The following is a 6,593-nucleotide window of genomic DNA, read 5'->3' as shown; positions in this document are numbered from 1 at the left end:
GTGCATATGAAAAGCCACCAAATGAAGGGATTTTATCCAGTAAGATCCTGCTTCTAAGAGTAGTCTATGGAATCTGATCAGTTACTTTAAAAAATTACTGTTTTTAAATGTTTCCACAGTTTTTGCTTGTGGAAAGACTTTTCACATGTTATACTAGGATAAAGAATTTAAATGGCATTGTGGATAAACTAACATAAAAATGTTACCTCTGGCATTGACAGGTTTGAACTTGCACTCCTTAAGGAACATCCATAATTCCTTGAATGATTGCATTAATTATTGACTGTCCTTAGTCCACTAGAAGCTTTTGTTTATAGGAACATGTAGAGCTCTTTTTTTATTGAAATACCATATAATTATAAATTAGCTGTAGATATCAAGTGCTTTTGATGAAATAAAAATATATTTCTAATCTGTGGGAAACTTCGTGGATTTCCTCATCACATAGATAATTATATATGGATACATTAAAAAAATAAGAGTGGGAATTTTTCCTTCGACTTGCATATTATCCCTGTATATTGCATGAATGAGAGATTTCCATCAGAGTAATATACTGGCTTTAATTCTTAAACATAAATGAACATGACATAAAAACACACCTACTTACTTATGTAGAGAGCATTTAAAACTATTTTAAATGTGTTTTAATTTATAAGACGTTACTTATTAAGAAATTGATTATTATACTTACTGTTCTATTCTTGTGGTAAAGGCATTCTTAATAATTTGCAAGTACTTTAAATTTACACAACTGAATGAGAGAAAATTGTATAACCATCCTGCTGTTCTTTTAGTGTAATACAATAAAACTCTGAAATTAAAAAAAGTATTTTTTTACCATTGTTATAAGACCATGCATTATTTTGCTCATACTTTTCTCTTTAAATTTTTCACATTCCATTTTTCTATAGCTGACTATTATCTGCCATAAAATTCTTTTTAAATTAGAAATCAATAACTTTATTTATTTATTTTGAAGTTTCTATTTTTTTATTTTTAAATTATAGTTGCTATTCAATATTATTTTATATTTGTTTCAGGTGTACATCAAAGTAGTTAGATAGTTACATAATTTACAAAATTATTTCCTGATTAGTCTAGTAACCACCTGGCACTATACATAGTTATTGCAATATTATTGACTACATTCCCTATGTTGTAGTTTACATCCCCATAACTATTTTGTAATTACCAATTTGTACTTCTTGATCCCTTCTCGTTTTTCACCTACCCTACAACTCTCCTCCCATTTGGCAATCATCAGTTTGTTCTCTGTTTCTACAACTCTGTTTCTGTTTTGTTTGATGGGTGCCCTCTTCAAATTATTTAAGTCTCAACATAAATATCGCTCCATCAAAACTTTCATCGACCATTTAATCTTAAATTAGTTTTTTCTAGGCATTTTATTTCACATAATTAATTTGTTTTTTATTGTAGTTTATACAATTAATAACTAGCTTTTTTCTATACCTCTCACTCCACAAAGGCTGAGACTAATTTTATCTGTTCAATTGTATATACCTAGTGTCTAGAAAGCACCCAACAGAGAGTAAGTGGTCAATAGAGATCTGTTAAATGTATATGTAAATACCTGACTTTTTGAATGTATTTTTAGAATATGAATCTATTTTATTTAGTTGACTCATATTGTATATATAATTTTGTATATTCAAACCAAATCTAATTTTGTACTTTATTTTAATCAACATTATAAAATAAATGTTTTCTTACATCATTAAAATATTCATAAAATAATTTCAATGGCTCTCTAACATTATGCCAGATAAACACACAGTATATGCAAACACCCTTGTCATTGGCCATTTACACTGTTTGCAATTATTTGCTATTATAAATAGCATAAGAACGAACTTGTTCGTCAAAAGCATTTTTTATCGAATTTAATTCACTAAGAGATTCCTCGAAGTGGAATTATTAAGTCAAAGTGCATGAAATTAAAAAAAAAATTGAAACATTTTGCAAAACTGCTTTTCTAAAAGGAAATCGTCTTTTTCATTACACTAAAATATTAGCAAGACTGGTTCCCCATACATTTGAGTATAAAACCACTTCCACATGTGGCTTACAGAAAATTGAACTTCATGTAGGTGGAGCACATGAAATTTCCACTATTGATCATTTTTTTGTTTGCCACATAGTCTCCAAGAACTCTAGTTTAAATATCCATATATCCTATGGGGTAACCTATGATGCTCTGAGGAAACATAGACACATTATCATAGATTATTTTATCATAATGAATAACTAAATGATAATCCTGAGGAAACAGAACATAGACTAGGTAAGTTTTGGTAAGTCCATGTGTTTTGAAGAATGTAAGGTAAAGAATACTCAGATCTTAGAGAAGCCTTCCAAAGGCGGAGATTATCTTATTCCACTTTATGCCCTAAACAATTAGAAAGGTGTCTTTCACTTATTATGCTATCAGTAAATAGAATGAACAATAAAACTACGTTAATGTAGGAAAGCCCTTCCATATCCATTATTTATTTAATTTTCACAAAAGTCTTTGGAAACAAATATTGGTAGCTTTCCTTTATGTGTGAGAAAACTGAGGCTCATGGAATCCCAGTTAAATGAGCTAAAATGACTTGCTCAAAGTCAAACAGCCAGGAAGTGGAAAAATCAGGACTTGGAGCCAATCTGTTTGAATCCAAACCCATGCTTCTACTTTAGTATAATGATCGAGTGAGTGAATAAGAATGATAGTACAAAGATTGTCAAAAGAGCAAAGACAAGTAAGGCAGCCTCTGTGCACCCATACTTGGGAACTAAAACTCTAAAGGTTGTAGAAGCCATAAAAATAAAAAAAAAAAACCAAGGTAAATCTAAGACTGATTTCTTCTTAGACTCTCCTGCTCCTTCTCCCTCTCTTTTTATATCTTTTTAAAATTTATAATTATTCCGAGGTGACTCTCCTATGACTTGGCCACCCTTTTTTGGTCTGTGGTTAGAAGTAGTCTGTGTCCATGGCATCTTCAGATATAAGAAATAAATCCAAGTGCAACCGCATCGTGTATCAGTAACTACTGATTCATTACCGTGGCTTGCACATGACAAAGAAATAAGCTCAATAATACTTGTTTAAAGTAAGTTTGATTTTCCAAAGAAAAGCATAGGTTAAATTTCTCTGCTTCAAATATTTCATATAACTTGAGTAGCAAAAAGAGAAGTATTTTTAAATACAGTGAAATGAGGACTTATATTTCTTGGTGGCTCACTAATTAATTGTATTATGAAAGTCTTTATAGTTACCCTTCCTGAAGACATGGTACTTAATTTTAAAATTTTGCCAAATGTCCCAAAAATGCAGTGTTGGATCATGTTTTAATGCCTTATCTTTATTTTGCTTATGTCTATATACATAACTATCTTTCCATTGAGCCTAAGCAGAGACTCTTGATAATGACTATTAGCAAATCTTTCTTTTATTACAAGCTTGGGTGAGACTGACCATGTATTTTGAAAACTGAATCTACTGTCTACCATGGACCAAGCATCTTTAGGTTGCCAAATGGCTAAATACATTCAAAAGGTCAATTTTTCTGGGGCTTAGTTGTCAAACCCATCATTGTTTCTCGGTTCTGATCAAATGGTGATAGTCAAATTGCATATATATGATTTTTTTTCTTGGGCCATTTGATAATAGCAAGTTAAAACAATGAAATGATTCAATTTGCTTTATTGGCCTTTCCCTCACAATTTAACATGTATTCAGGTTTTCCTATTAAAGTTAGTTTTGTTTTCAATTCAGGGAATCCGGAAGAAAGAATTGGTTTTGTTAGGTGTGCTTATAATAAAAAAAAAGAAGTTATGTTGCTTTTTCTTCAATTCCTGATACTGTTTTTAAAGTATGATTAAGTAAATTATGCTATAGAATTCCTTCTTAAAACTGGTAGTATAGGTTTTTAATGCATTAACAAGCTTTTTTTTGCCAGTATTTTATTTAGCTTTCAGTCTAGATTTATAAATAATGTTGTTATTTTTATGTGTTAATCTTAATAAGAACCATGATTGTATTACAAAATGACTTTAGAAACTTACTTCTGTTTCTATATTTTAGGAGAAATTATGAGAAATGGAAATTATATACCATTGAAAATTATAAACACTGCATATTGTATAGTTGCCTTTGTTGGATGTGTTGATACTCCTAATTTCTTATACAGACAATGGGTTCAGTTTTTCATTCTTATTTAATTTGTTGTAATTTTTAACAGAATATCCATTTCAACTACTTTTTAAATTAATTTTTATTTTTTAATTACAGTTGGCATTTGGTATTATTTTATATTAGTTTGAGGTTTATAACATAGTAGTTACACATTTATATCATTTACGAAATGATCCCCTAGATCATTTTAGTATCCACCTGGCACTGTACATGGCTATTACAATGTTATTGACTAGATTCCCTATGCCGTATTTTACATCCCCATGACTATTTTGTAACTACCAAGTGTACTTATTAATCTCTTCACCTTTTTCACCCAGTTCCCCAACCCCCCTCCATATAGCAACCATTAGTTTATTCTCTCTATCTATGTGTCTATTTTTGTTTTATTCTTTCGATTCCACACATAAGTGAGATAATATGACATTTATCTTTCTGACTTATTTCAATTAATGTAATATCCTCTAAGTCCACCTATGTCATTGCAAATGGTAAGATTTCATTTTTATGGCTAAGTAATATTCCATCATATATATGTGCCATTACTTCTCCATCCAATTTTCTATTAAGGAACACTTAAGTTGCCTCCATATCTTGGGAATTGTGAGTAGCTCTGCTGTGAATGTAAGGGTACATAGATCTTTACAAACTCTTTTCCATAGTGGCTGTACCAATTAGCAATCCCACGAACAGTGTATGAGAGTTCCCTTTTCTCCACATCCTCACCAACACTTGTTGTTCTTTTTATTGATGATAGCCATTCTGATAGGTGTGAGATGATATCTCGTTGTGATTTTAATTTGCATTTGTCTGATGATTAGTGACATTGAGCATCTTTTGTCCTCTTTGGAGAAATATCTGTTCAGGTCTTCTGCCCATTTTTTAATTTGATTGTTCGTTCTTTTGTTGTTGAGTTGTATGAGTTCTTTATAAATTTTAGATATTAATCCCTTGTCAGATGTATCATAGGCAAATACTTTCCTCCATTCAGTCAGTTGACTTTTTGTTTTATTGATGGTTTCCTTTGCTGTGCAAAAGCTTTTTAGTTTGATGTAGTCCCATTTTTTTTTATTTTTTCTTTTGTTTCCCTTGTCCAGAGAGATATATCAGAAAAAAAAAATTACCAATGGCAGTACCGAAGAGTTTACTGTCTATGTTTTCTTCTAGAAGTTTTATGGTTTTGATCTTATATTTAAGTCTTTAATCTATTTTGAGTTTATTCTTGCACATGGTATAAGAAGGTGGTCTAGTTTCACTTTTTTCTTGCATTTACCTGTCCACTTTTCCCAGCACCATTTGTTGAAGAGACCATCGTTACCCCATTTTATGTTCTTGCTTCCTTTGTCATAGATTAAATGATTTTATAGGAATGGATTTAATTCTGGACTCTGTATTATTTTTTATTGATTTATGTATCTATTTTTATGCCAGTATCATTCCGTTTTGATTACTATAGCCTTGTAATACAGTTTGATATCAGGTAGCATGATACCTCCAACTTTATTCTTCTTTCTCAAGATTGCCATGGCTTTCTCACATTACCACATGAGCTGAGGTTTCCTGCCTGCCAATGAATATGTGGCCCAGGGAAGGAACAGGGTGGAGCTGGCTGCCCAGCAATGGGCCAACAAGGATAATTTGGAGGCTGAGTGAAGTGGGGTATCAGGGAGGCACTGGGTGGGGCGGGCAGATCTCACCAGGACAATACAGCTTCAGAACTGGCTCCACAGGGGAAGGAATCAACAAAGGCAAAATGGCATCCAACTGTAAACTGCACCAGAGGGGGACCCAACAAAGACCAATTGTTACTGCCCCTCCAGCCCTTGACCCAGCAACACCTAGCTCAGGAGTTTCCCATATGTCTCTTGTGCCTCTTGAGCTGCTGACCCTCTGCTGGAGCCCAGAGTGAGTGTCCGTGAGCAAGTGGATCTGTATGCAGGCCTTTTAATAAGACATCTGGGTTTTCAGGTCCTTTCCATCTCACCCACATGTCCAGAATCCTCGCTGATTTTTACAGTCATATTTTGTGGGAACTTCTCTTCTCTGGACTGGAACCCTGGGCTGGGGAATGCTGTGTAAGGCTAAGGCCCCTCATTTTTTCAGGGGTGTCTGCAGCTGCACTCTCACTTCTGCTGCTCAACTGCCACGTGTAGGTGCAGGACCAGCCTGCTTCATGTCTCTTTCCCTCATTCCATTCTTAATGTAGCTTTTTCTTTATAACTTCAGAAGTATGTGTTATGATCAGTTAGACTTTAGGTGTTTCTCCAAATGGTTTGTTTTATAATTTGGTTGCAATTTTGATGTGATCATGGAAGGAGATAAACCTTGATTTTACCAAGCCAACACCTTGACTGGCTCTTGGGATTCATCTTCTTTGGAACTCCTTAGACTTTCT

Source organism: Rousettus aegyptiacus, unplaced genomic scaffold (assembly GCF_014176215.1).
Source record: "Rousettus aegyptiacus isolate mRouAeg1 unplaced genomic scaffold, mRouAeg1.p scaffold_m13_p_9, whole genome shotgun sequence".
Lineage (NCBI taxonomy): Eukaryota > Metazoa > Chordata > Mammalia > Chiroptera > Pteropodidae > Rousettus > Rousettus aegyptiacus.
This window is presented reverse-complemented; position numbering follows the sequence as displayed.